Raw genomic sequence first — 14161 nt, forward strand, 5'->3', positions numbered from 1 at the left:
ATATAAACCATTGTATGTGAATGCTTCCATTAAAATCTCCTGATGATTGAGGGAACCCCTCATGAAACAGATCTGTAGAGATGAAGTAGTCTTGTGATTTTTTTTCCCACACCTACATATATATATATAGATGTATATACATATACATACACACATCATATATATATATATATATATATATATATATATATATATATATATGTATAGATGTATATACATATACATACACACATCATATATATATATATATATATATATATATATATATATATATATATATATACATACCTTTATTAATACAGTATATAATTTATACTTATTTATTTTGCCATTTTTGTTTACATGTTAAAGGTGTTTTAATGAATATACATTTATGTTTAACATATAGATTCCTATCTTTAATGAAGACAAGAATATAAGTTGGTGTATTACCTGATTTTGATGACTTGCATTGATTGGAATCAGACAGTATAGTGCTAACGTCCCGGTTTTCAAATGGAGGAGAAAAAAAGTTCCTCTTTTCTGTCTAATACATCATGAAAGTCGTTGGTTTTTGGCATCTTATTTGTCCAGCTTCCATATTCGTTTTTATACACTTTACAAGAAATACATTGGCGGCAAACTCCGTAGCTTGCTAGTTTGTTTGCGCTGGCTTTCGGAGACTCTTATTTTGTTAGCGCAGGCGCGATGGAGCGGCGCTTTTATTGTGAAGACAGGAACTGTGCGATCAGTCTTTAGGCTTTTGACGGGAAGTACGGTTGAAATAAAAAAGTTTCTTTTTTCCTTCACACTTTTGATTGATTGGTTGATTGATTGAAACTTTTATTAGTAGATTGCACAGTAAAGTACATATTCCGTACAGTTGACCACTAAATGGTAACACCCCAATAAGTTTTTCAACATGTCGGATTTCACGTGTGACGGTCACGTGACCACCTGGCTCTGTTTGATTGGTCCAACGTCACCAATGACTGCATGTGATTGGTGAAACGCAAGCATTCGTAGTTCCTACTTTGAATGCGTGTCTGACAAAATCAAAACAAACAAAGCGTGCATCAACAGATCGATAAAAAAAAAAAAAGTAGCGAGTAACGACCTGATTGCTGATAAATGGAGCGGAGTAAAAGTAGCGTTTCTTCTCTATAAATATACTCAAGTAAAAGTAAAAGTATTTTGCATAAAAACTACTCTTAGAAGTACAATTTATCCCAAAAGTTACTCAAGTAGATGTAACGGAGTAAATGTAGCGCGTTACTACCCACCTCTGGATTTAGTTTTATTAATTTCCACATATTGAGATCTATTACTTAAATAACTATTTAACCCCTGTTGTGAAACACTTCTTATGCCATAGTTTTACAATTTATGGGGGTATTGAGATAGGATGTGAGGAAAATGTCTGTTGTGGTGCATTTGGTAGTGGAAATTTGAAAATGAATGTAATAAAAGTAAGTTTTAAGTCGTTTAACTTTAAAGTGTAGTCTAATATTTTTCGGATGGAGTATTTTATTTTTATTTAGACATTGCATTACACCATGCATCTGGGTGGCGAGCTAAGATAGGATAATGGCATAACATAGAATAAATAAGGAGGCACACCAAATCTCAACAGCTTTCTGTTACTGTAGCTATAGACTTTTGATAGTATAATGCAAATAACTATAACCTTTACAACCGTTTGCTTTGAATAGTGTTGAATAATAATTACAAATAAAAGTCTAGATTAATAACTATAATAAGAGTCGATACGTAAAATGTTATAAAGGAGAGAAGTGTTGTTCGGCTTATCACTTAGCACACGGCCTTGTGTGTGTGTCTTTGTGCCACGCTATCAAAATGACTGGAGCCCGGCAAGGTGTGTGTGTGTGAATGTTGTGACAGGGTTGAATGAGCAGATGGAGGAATGAAAATAAAGGGTTGCTTTTATTTTGTAGAATATCACGCACGACAGGAAGTAAGAGTGCACGAGTTAAGTTGTAGCATGACAGCGTGCTCGAACCAACTGATAGACACAAATGATAGTTTAATTAACTTATAGATAATCTTTAGTTGATTTAAAAAGTTACTTAGATATACATGAAGTAGTACGCATAATCTTTGAATTAGGGGTATTGATTAACATTTAATGGGAGAATTAATTCTGTGATTTAAACGTGATATGCAAAATTGAACTAAGCAAGAGGACAACGACAAGGCTGTGACAGCGCAGCAAGGAAACAACTTCTTAAAATACAGATCACTGAAACTAAATGTCTAAAGAACCAAGAGGTCAATAATCAGCTCGGGTATATTCAACAGTGGGTGAAACCAGACAGCCGGACTCGGGTGGTAGTCGCGGTGATCCTAGGTCAAGCCAGGGTGGAAACTGTTTTGCAGCCGGGTGACTAGTCATGTGACTGTGCCAACTTCTCTAAACAAGACAAGCTCCAAATTTGCAGCCAGAACATCATACAGACGTGGCAAAGGACGCCCATAGCTGGACGCCTAGCAGGCGATACAAATAGACCCCTGCTGGACATAAGTGTCAACGGACAATGGCTTCGCTGTGATCACAAGAGTGATACCTGTCACCAAACAACTTCTGGTTCAGATTGCTGGACACTCATTGAAGCATCCCTTTGTGGTCGACCTGCTTTACAAACTGTACCCTAACATTCAATATTGCACAGAAGGAACCTTCCTGACGTTACCTGACAGCATGACATCAGCTGACATCTACTGGGTACGCCTCCCAGGAACGAATGGAGGACGGGGACTGCTCCAACTGTCCTATCGGTGAAAGCCCTGGCTGACTGAGGTGCGTCCGTGTGTGCTGCCACCCGACCCGCCAAAATGTATGATCACCAATTAGACGACTCATAATAGGAGCCCTTTGACTCCTATATATGGTGGAACTCAAGGTATGGCCGCTCATGTGAACTATCCTTACAACAAGTAGCATGGTATAAGATGGACAATTGCTGTCCCACATTGTTCCCTTGCCCTCTGTCCCGCCTACGAAACCAAAGACTTAGGTCGAATGATAAAACAGGGCGTAGCTGCCGCTGATTGAACGACACGCAAATACCACATTTTCAATTGTTTCGGTTGTCTGTTAAACACATAGCTATGGGCTGCAATTTGGACACTCCTGCTGTAGGCTACGAGGAGCTAGCAGCTACACAAGTGTTGAGCTAAAATGACCTAAAACAACACATTTAAACATATCAATTAATTATAGTTACTTATTACATACACAAAGTCGCTTAGAGACAGAAGTCTCTAGAAAGTATTCAGTAACATATGTGTCCGCATCATTCAACTTTCTACAAACAGGAACCATACTGAACAAATCCAGCAGTTACTGTCAGACTCTAATCTGGGGTACCTTTGTCTATCAGGAGACATGGTTAAAACCCACAACACCTGTTGTTCGAATTAATGTCCCGGGGTACAAGATTGCAGAAAAAACAGATCAAGAGACAAAGGGGGGAGGAGTTATGATTCATGTAGGGAAAACATTAAAAGTGAACAAATAACACTCCCAGTAGATCATTTTGAGTGTGTTGGAATTAAAATCACATTGTCTTCAGAAATGTATTTCAAGGTAATTGTAGCATACCGACCGACCACAGCTAAAGATATTTTTCTCAATTCATTTTCAGACATCCTCAAACAGCACAGCATGAAAGAATTTAACGTTATGGGGGACGTTAATCTGGACTGATTAAATAAGTCACGTAGAAAGAAACTTAAGGATATTATAAACGGCTTCTACATGACACAAATGATAAGCAGCCCTACTAGAATTACATTGGATACAAAAATCTAAGAGATAATCTGTAAATACACTAAAACAGAACCCAGAAAGAAAAGTGCTAAAATAAAAATACCTTGGATTAATGAAACAATTTAAATTCTAATGAAAAATCGGGACTCAGCTCTCAAAAGAGCAATTAAAACAGGTCTAAATACGGATCGTTAGATTTTTAAAAGTTTGACGAACAAAGTCTAGGGCTGACTTTCACTTAGAATTAATCAAAGCTGCAAGCACGGTCACTAAGGTGTGCTTTATGTTTGACATATCAACTTAATGTGTATTATATTTATCCGTGGGAGGACTTTTGTTGTAAATTGTGAGGTATGGCTGTTAAAATCATGGTTGTTTTAAAAAAATTATGACAGATGTGAACAACAGCATGTATTGTCTTTGTGTGATGAATTAAATAAGGTGTGGTTTTATTGGATATTAAGTATGTGTCAATGAAAGGGCATTTTATGACTTTTCTTAATTTGATTACATGCTATACCGTAATTACTTATTGATTAATTATTAATTATGATTAATTAGTGTCATAATTTTATTGCATGATTTTTGTATACCTTTAATTCAGGTAGCCAGGGACTGAAGATGGACAGTAGCTATTTAGATATAATCTGGTACAGAACATATCTGTCTTTGAACTTAATGTTTCTGTGCATTGTCCTATCATATAAAGACTAAATTGAATAAACTACTTGGTGAATTATTGTGGCCACAATAATTCACAATAAATATCAAATTACTATTGCAAAAGCAAACATTGACCTCAAACATGACCTGTCCTCCGCCTCTGCTCTTGCAGCGCTTGACTATCAGCTGCCTTTTCTTTTTCTTGGATGATTCTGAAAGTGCTACTACTACTATTACTACTACGACTAACACTGCCCCTTTTTCAGGGACAAAGGGGGGAGGAGGTGAGTTTGGATTGTGTCATGTTTGAGCGCATCAAGGTTTTTATTTAATTGGTAATTACAGTGGTTGGTGGAAGCAACCCCAACCTCAAAGGATGATGCCAAATCAGTAATTAAATGTTTTGTGAATGATCTAATACCCCGACATGGTTTCCCCAAAAATATTAGGTCAAACAACGGCACCCAATTTTAAGAAAGCAGATTATCATCCTCAGTCACAAGGTAAGGTTGAAAGGATGAACCAGAAAATCTACACAAATTGGCTAAAATCTGTGCACAGACCAAATTTAATTTGATTTACATGTTGCCATTTAGCGTTAATGATCATTCGAATGTCCCTGAATAAAACTGTTATTGCACCTTTGAATTTTTCACCCTATGAACTGCATACAGATCAGCCCTTCCCAGGACCAGCAGCTCCTTCGGAAGGCAGAATCAGTGTGAGACCAAAATGGTATTTTACAAAATGCAGAATTTGTGTGCCAGTTCCTCTGTGCAGATTCGAGGATGATAGGCCGCCACTCCACAGTCCCTTCCGCCCGCAGAGAGGGTCAGGGTCAAAGTTGGATCCCAGACCTGTTCCCGATACCTGACTGGGAGGATCCTCAGAGGAGAGAAAACACCTTGCCAGCGATGACGAAAACGACTAAGGTTGCCAGCCACGATGTGTCCGTCGGACTTGAGCACCAACAGCTCCAACTCTACCTCAACCTTCCCCAAAGCGGCCAGCGCGCACATGCCATTGCACAGTCTGCTCAATGGACAGAGCCACACCCCAAAGAGAGACAGAGCCAGACTGTTTGAGTGGATCTCCTTCTCCACCAAGGCAGCCAAAAGCCCAACGAGGTGTCGGCAGGCCACCAGCCTGAGGCACTACTGAGGGATCTACACGAGCACTAATCGAGCATGGACTCATACGAAACTCAGTTTTTTGTTCAAAATCAATTGGTAATCAATCATATTGGTAACTACATCCATTGCAAATGCCGGAAAAATTATTCTGCAACAGCTTACAGTCATAAGTCTATATTAATTTTAAAACAGATTTTGTTTGATTGATCATTAATGTGAAATACATCTGATTAAGCATATATATATATATATATATATATATATATATATAGATTTAATTATGTTCAATGATGTGCATGATCAAGTATTCTTTTATTCCATTTTACTAAATCAAAGGGGAGCCACTAATTGTGTTCTGTGAGATGGTTTTACTGCAGGCTGATAACAGCCATCGCTCAGTGAGGATCATAGAGGAACTTTCGCCCTGCATAACAACATTGGGGTTTTCACCTCTATCTGTGGTAGAGATTTTAAACACAGGCTTCAAGAATTGCCACCCAGCCCATTGCCTCTCACTGCATGCAACACCAGAGTGGAAGAGAGTCCAGCCCCTCTCGAGAGAACTGGTTCCATAGCCCTTGCTGTGCGTCGAGGTGGGTCCGACTATATCTAGTCGGAACTTCTCCACCTCACGCACTAGCTCAGGCTCCTGCTCCCCCAGCGAGGTGAAGTTCCATGTCCCGAGAGCTAGCCCACGTAGCCAAGGATTGGCTGCCCAGCTCACATCGCACCCGACCTCTATGGCTCCTGCTATGAGTGGTGAGCCCATTGTAAGGGAGACCCACATTGCCTCTTTGGCCCATTCATAACCCATCAACAGGCCTGGCTCCAGAGGGGTGACCCGGGTCCGGGCGAGGGAAATCTGGGTTCTTTGTTTTTATTTTTCATAGTGGTCTTCGAGCTGGGGCAGCACGGTGGAGGAGGGGTTAGTGCATCTGCCTCATAATACGAAGCTCCTGAGCTGTCCTGGGATCAATCACGGGCTCGGAATCTTTCTGTGTGGAGTTTGCATGTTTTCCTTGTGACTGCGTAGGTTCCCTCCGGGTACCCCGGCTCCCTCCCACCTCCAAAGACATGCACCTGGGGATAAGTTGATTGGCAACACTAAATTGACCCTAGTGTGTGAATGTGAGTGTGAATGTTGTCTGTCTATATGTGTTGGCCCTGTGATGAGGTGGCGACTTGTCCAGGGTGTATCCCACTTACCGCCCGAATGCAGCTTAGATAGGCTCCAGCGACCCCAGAAGGGACAAACGGTAGAAAATGGATGGATGGGTCTTTGAGCTGCTCTTTGTCTGATCCCTCACCTAGGACCTGTTTGTCTTAGGAGACCCTACCAGGGAGCATGGAAGCCCCCAGACAACATAGCTCCTAAGATCATTGGGACACGCAAACTCCTCTACCACCACAAGGTGGCAGCTCAGAGGAGATTTTATGATTTTATGTACAAACCCTGTTTCCATATGAGTTGGGAAATTGTGTTAGATGTAAATATAAACGAAATACAATGATTTGCAAATCATTTTCCACCCATATTCAGTTGAATATGCTACAAAGACAACATATTTGACGTTCAAACTGACTTTTTGCAAATAATCATTAACTTTAGAATTTGATGCCAGCATCAAGTGACAAAGAAGTTGGGAAAGGTGACAATAAGTACTGATAAAGTTGAGGAATGCTCATCAAACACTTATTTGGAACATCCCAGATGTGTGCACGCCAATTGGGAACATGTGGTTGCCATGATTGGGTATAAAAACAGCTTCCCAAAAAATGCTCAGTCTTTCACAAGAAAGAATGGGGCGAGGTACACCCCTTTGTCCACACTGCGTGGGCAAATAGTCAAACTGTTTAAGAACGTTTCTCAAAGTGCAATAGCAAGAAATTTAGGGATTTCAACATCTACGGTCCATAATATTATCAAAAGGTTCAGAGAATCTGGAGAAATCACTCCACGTAAGCGGCATGGACAGAAACCAACATTGAATGACCGTGACCTTCGATCCCTCAGACGGCACTGTATCAAAAACCGACATCAATCTCTAAAGAATATCACCACATGGGCTCAGGAACAATTCAGAAAACCACTGTCACTAAATACAGTTTGTCCCTACATCTATAAGTGCAAGTTAAAGGGGAACATTATCACAATTTCTAAAGGGTTAAAAACAATAAAAATCAGTTCCCAGTGGCTTGTTGTATTTTTTGAAGTTTTTTTCAAAATTTTACCGGTCTCGGAATAACCCTAAATAAAGCTTTAAAGTGCTTTATTTTCGCTATCTTTGAAACCACTATCCATTTTCCTGCGACGTCATACAGTGCTGCCAATGTAAACAAACAATGGGAATACCACAGCAAGATATAGTGACATTAGCTCGGATTCAGACTCGGATTTTAGCGGCTTAAGCGATTCAACAGATTACGCATGTATTGAAACAGATGGTTGGAGTATGAAAGTATTGAAGAAGAAACTGAAGCTATTGAGCGAATAGCTATTGACGCTATTCATAGCCATAGCATGGCCGAACAGCTGCGTTAGCATCGCCGGTAAAATGTGCGGACCAAACGATCAGGACTTTCGCATCTTGTGACACTGGAGCAACATAAATCCGTCGATTGGTAAGTGTTTTTTTCGCATTAAATGTGGGTGGAAGGAAAAGTAATATAGTTGCAAATGCATCTGCAGGTTATGCATACATCTCTGTGCCATGTCTGCTTTAGCACCGCCGGTAAATAGCATGTTAGCATCGATTAGCGTAGCATGGATTAGCTTGCAGTCAACATCAACAAAACTCACCTTCGTGATTTCGTTGACTATCGTTGCAAATACATTTGCAGGTTATCCATACATCTCTGTGCCATGTCTGCTTTAGCACCACCTGTAAATTGTATGTTAGCGTCGATTAGCGTAGCATGTTAGCATCGATTAGCTGGCAGTTACGCCGCGACCAAATATGTCTGATTAGCACATAAGTCAACATCAACAAAACTCACCTTTGTGATTTCGTTGACTTTATCATTGCAAATGCATCTGCACATACATCTCTGTGCCATGTCTGTCATCGCCGGTAAAATGTGGAGACACTCTGGCACATTCAATGGGGGTCTGGCGGCAGACACTTTCGCATCTTCGGGCCAGTAGTGCAACTTGAATAAAGTTAGTGTTGTTACACCCTCCGACAACACACCGACGAGGCATGATGTCTCCAAGGTTCCAAAAAATAGTCGAAAAAACGGAAAATAACAGAGCTGAGACCCAGTGTTTACAATGTGTTGAAAATGAAAATGGCGGCTGTATTACCTCGGCGACGTCACGTTCTGACGTCATCGCAAAAAGAGCGACAAACAGAAAGGCGTTTAATTCGCCAAAATTTACCCTTTATGGAGTTTGGAAATCCATTAAAAAAAAAGGTCTTTTTTCTACACCATCAAGGTATATATTGACGCTTACATAGGTCTGGTGATAATGTTCTCCTTTAAAGCTCTACAATGCAAAGCGAAAGCCATTTATCAACAACATCCAGAAACGCCGCCGGCTTCTCTGCGCCCGAGATCATCAAAGATGGACTGATGCAAAGTGGAAGAGTGTTCTGTGGTCTGACGAGTTCACATTTCAAATTATTTTTGGAAATATTCGACATCGTGTCATCCAGACCAAAGGAGAAGCGAACCATCCAGACTGTTATCGACACAAAATTCAAAAGCCAGCATCTGTGATGGTATGGGGGTGCATTAGTGCCCAAGGCATGGCTAACTTACACATCTGTGAAGGCACCATTAATGCTGAAAGGTACATACAGGTTTTGGAACAACATATGCTGCCATCTAAGCGCCGTATTTTTCATGGACGCCCCTGATTTTTTCAACAAGACAATGCCAAGCCACATTCAGCACGTGTAACAACAGCGTGACGTCGTAAAAAAAGGGTGCGGGTACTTTCCTGGCCCGCCTGCAGTCCAGACCTGTCTCCCATCGAAAATGTGTGGCGCATTATGAAGCGTAAAATATGACAGCGGAGACCCCGGACTGTTGAACGACTGAAGCACTACATAAAACAAGAATGGGAAAAAATTCCACTTTCAAAGCTTCAACCATTAGTTTCCTCAGTTCCCCCCGATTTATATCGTATATGTATGTATGTATATATATATATATATATATATATATATATATATATATATACACATGTATGTATACACATGTATGTATGTATATATATATATACATATATATTTATATACACATATATATGTATGTATGTATATATATATGTAAGTATATATATGTATGTATATATATATATATATCCATCCATCCATTTTCTACCGCTTATTCCCTTCCGGGGTCGCGGGGGGCGCTGGCGCCTATCTCAGCTACAATCGGGCGGAAGGCGGGGTACACCCTGGACAAGTCGCCACCTCATCGCAGGGCCAACACAGATAGACAGACAACATTCACACTCACGTTCACACACTAGGGCCAATTTTAGTGTTGCCAATCAACCTATCCCCAGGTGTATGTCTTTGGAAGTGGGAGGAAGCCGGAGTACCCGGAGGGAACCCACGCATTCACGGGGAGGACATGCAAACTCCACACAGAAAGATCCCGAGCCTGGATTTGAACCCAGGACTGCAGGACCTTCGTATTGTGAGGCAGACGCACTAACCCCTCTGCCACCGTGAAGCCTTTATATATATATATATATATATATATATATATATATATATATATATATATGTATGTATGTATGTATGTATGTATGTATGTATGTATGTATGTATGTATGTATGTATGTATGTATGTATGTATGTATGTATGTATGTATGTATGTATGTATATATATAGAAATATTAGGGCTGCGAATCTTTGGGTGTTCCACGATTTGATTCAATATCAACTCTTGGGGTCACGATTCGATAATATATCGATTTTTTCGATTTGATTCGATTCTCGATTCAAAAACGATATTTTTCCGATTCAAAAGGATTCTGTATTCATTCGATACACAGGATTTCATCAGGATCCACCCCAGTCTGCTGACATGCAAGCAGAGTAGTAGATTTAAAAAAAAAGAAGCTTTTATAATTGTAAAGGACAATGTTTTATCAACTGTTTCCAATAATGTAAATTTGTTTTAACTATTAAACAAACCAAAAATATGACTTATTTTATCTTTGTGAAAATATTGGACAGTTTTTTGTCAACCTTAAGAGATGCGATGCAAGTGTAGGCCACTGTGACACTTTTGTTCTTTTTTTTTATTTTCATAAATGTCTAATGATAATGTCAATGAGGGATTTTTAATCACTGTTATGCTGAAATTATAATTAATATTGATACTGTTGTTGATAATATTCATTCTTCTTTCACTACTTTTGGTTTGTTCTGTGTCGTGTTTGTGTCTCCTCAATTGCTCTGTTTATTGCAGTTCTGAGTGTTTCTGGGTCAGGTTTGGTTTTGGAATTGGATTGCATTGTCATGGTATTGCTGTGTAGTGGTTTGTTGGATTGATAAAAAAAAACAATAAAAAAAAATAAAATCGATTTTTTAAAAATGAGAATCGATTCTGAATCGCACAACGTATTCGATTTGTATTCGAATTGATTTTTCCCCACACCCCTAATATATACATATATATATTGTTTTTTTAATCAATCCAATCCACTTTATTTGTATAGTACATTTTAACAACAGAAATGTTTTCAAAGTGCTGCACAAAAATATTAAAAACAATATTCAAAAATTATCCTTAGCTCCACCAATGACTGAATAAAACACAAATAAATAAATAAATATAAAACCAATTTAAAAACAATATCAAAATAAATATGATTAAAACGATTTTAAAGGGTAAAACCAATTAAAACAATAAGTAGAAATCCACATTTAAAAAACACAGAGGACCACACAACTCACGTAGTGTTAAAAGCCAAAGAATAAAAGTGGGTCTTAAGACGAGACTTAAAACACTCCACTGTGGGAGCAGTTGGAATATGGAGGGGCAGAGTGTTTCAGAGTTTATGGCCGACCACAGAGAAAGCCACTGTCTCCCCTGGTTTTAAGTCTGGTCTTGGGCACCACGAGCTGGAGTTGGCTCTCGGACTTTAGAGCACGCATAGGAGTGTAAATTTCAGTCCATCTAAAGCTTTGAAAGCAAACAGCAAGGTTTTAAAATCAATTGTAAAATGAACAGGGAGCCGGTGCAAAGTCTCAAGAATTGGGCTTTATGCTCGTGTCTCCTGGCCCCTGTTAAAAGTCGTGCTGCCGCGTTCTAGACTAGCTGCAATTGGGAGAGAGCTTTTTGGCTAATGCCAGCATAAAGTGCATTGCAGTAGTCCAGGCAACTTGAAAAAAAAGCTTGCACGACTTGTTTGAAAAAGGTTAAAAGATAAAAACGGTTTTACCTTTGCTAAAAGACGAAGATGATAAAAACACGATTTTAAAACGCCATTGACTTTTTTTAAAAGTTTAAAATCCCTGTCTATAATGACGCCAAGGCTGGTATCATGTTAATACTGTAACTTTTTACTGGGGAATTTTTCTATGAATATTAGAGCTTTATTTGTACTATTGTGACTTAATTTTCGTGGGATTTAAACACTTATACCAACATTTACTGACATTCTCGGGGTAGCACAGCTGTTAGTGCACGTGTCTCACAATACAGAGGTCCTGGGTTCAATCCGGCGCTCAGGATCTTTCTGTGTGGAGTTTGCATGTTGTCCCCGTGACTGCGAGGGTTCCCTCCAGGTACTTTGGCTTCCCCCCAACTCCAAAAACATGCACCTAGGGATAGGTTGATTGGCAACACTAAATAGGCCCTAAAGTGTAAATCATATGGTTATTGTCAGTACTATCAGAAAACAAAGACTAAAACCAACTACAACCAACGCTAGCAAGGGTTATACTGGTGAAAATAAGTAGAGCATGCAAAACATGCACCTGGGGATAGGTTAATTGGCAACACTAAATGGTCCCTACTGTGTGAATATGAGTGTCAATGTCGTCTGTCTATCTGTGTTGGCCCTGTGATGAGGTGGTGACTTGTGCAGGGTGTACCCCGCCTTCTGCCCGATTGTAGCTGAGATAGGCACCAGCGCGCCCCACGACCTCAAAGGGAATAAGCGGTACAAAATGGAAGGATGTATTCCTTTTATATTTACATCCAACACAATTTCCCAACTTTTATGGAAACGGGGTTTGTAATATGCCATGTTAATTTATGTGGCCAGCCATGTCATTTTATGTGATATGTCACATTAATTTATGTGGCCAGCCACATCATTTTATGTGATATATCACATCATTACATGTAATTTGCCACATTAATTTATGTGGCCAGCCACGTCATTTTACACTGTACAAAACAAAATCTTTATATTGTACTGTTAAGAAATGGCAACTCAGTCGCCACAAATTTACCATAATAGTTTCAGTTTTTTTTTTGTTACAGCATGTCAATTAAAAAATACATGTAATTACCATAAATTACCAAGTAAACGCCCTTGGGCAAAATACCCCCCATGTCCTAATAGCCGCCCGGGGTCTGAGCCCATTTTGTGAATTAAACGACTCTTCCTAATAATAGCCCATGTATAGCAGTACACCACAACTGATGGACGGGAATACTTTAAGGGGGAAGAAGAACAGAAAGTTTGACTTAAAGTTCAAGCTAGCGGTTGTGAAGTATGCGGAGCAGAAATCTGGTCGAGAAGATGGTCAACTTGCTTGTTTTCTCTACTAAACAGACAGAGGCCAAGAAAATCAAGCCCAAGAATATCATCGCCATGGATGAAACAGCCGTCTGGTTTGACATGGTTGGTTTTAGTACAGTCGATAAGAGGGGCGCCCGCTCCATCTGCCTCAAAACCACCGGCCACGAGAAGGCCCGCGTCACGGTGGCTCTTGCAGTCAAAGCAGACGGGACAAAGCTGAAGCCTTACATTGCCTTACAGGTGCTGTCCCTGATGTAAAGGCTATGCAGAGCATCCCCGGGGTGATCATAGCCTCCTCCAAAAATGGCTGGTTTAATGATGACCTGGCAAAGGATTGGCTCCAGAGGGCAGTGGGGAAATTTCACTTCGGACCGAGGCTACTGGCTGTGTGTATGTGTGTGTGTGCGTGTGGTGCAAACAGTAGCCATGGCTGATTGTTGCTTTCTGGTATCCTACAAGGTGTGTGGGCTGACGGTGGCAGGTGATGGGAGTGAGGACCAGCTCATTTACTGCCTCAAGGAGGGACAGCCATGTCAGGCAGGCAGAGAGATGCTGTTGAGGGCTAGACAGCAGGGTGCTGCTGTGGTTCAGGAAGAGGAGGAGAGTGATGAGGAACAGCAATTCCTCAATGAACTTGTGACTGAAGAGGAGGATGATGATGAGGGGGGTGAGGGAGAGGAGGGGGAGGAAGAGGAGTAGGAAGAAAGGGAGGAGGAGGAGGAGGATGATGATGAGTGGGTTTGAGTTGCATTTGGGGTTGCGTTTGCTGCAGTATTATTGTTTTGATGGTTTTATAGAGTACCTGGTACCATAATTGTATTTTTCCTGTATGCTGTTTTATTTAAAACTTGGAATACTGTAGCTTTTATTTTATTCAA

The sequence above is a fragment of the Nerophis ophidion genome, linkage group LG02 (genome assembly GCF_033978795.1).
Source record: "Nerophis ophidion isolate RoL-2023_Sa linkage group LG02, RoL_Noph_v1.0, whole genome shotgun sequence".
Lineage (NCBI taxonomy): Eukaryota > Metazoa > Chordata > Actinopteri > Syngnathiformes > Syngnathidae > Nerophis > Nerophis ophidion.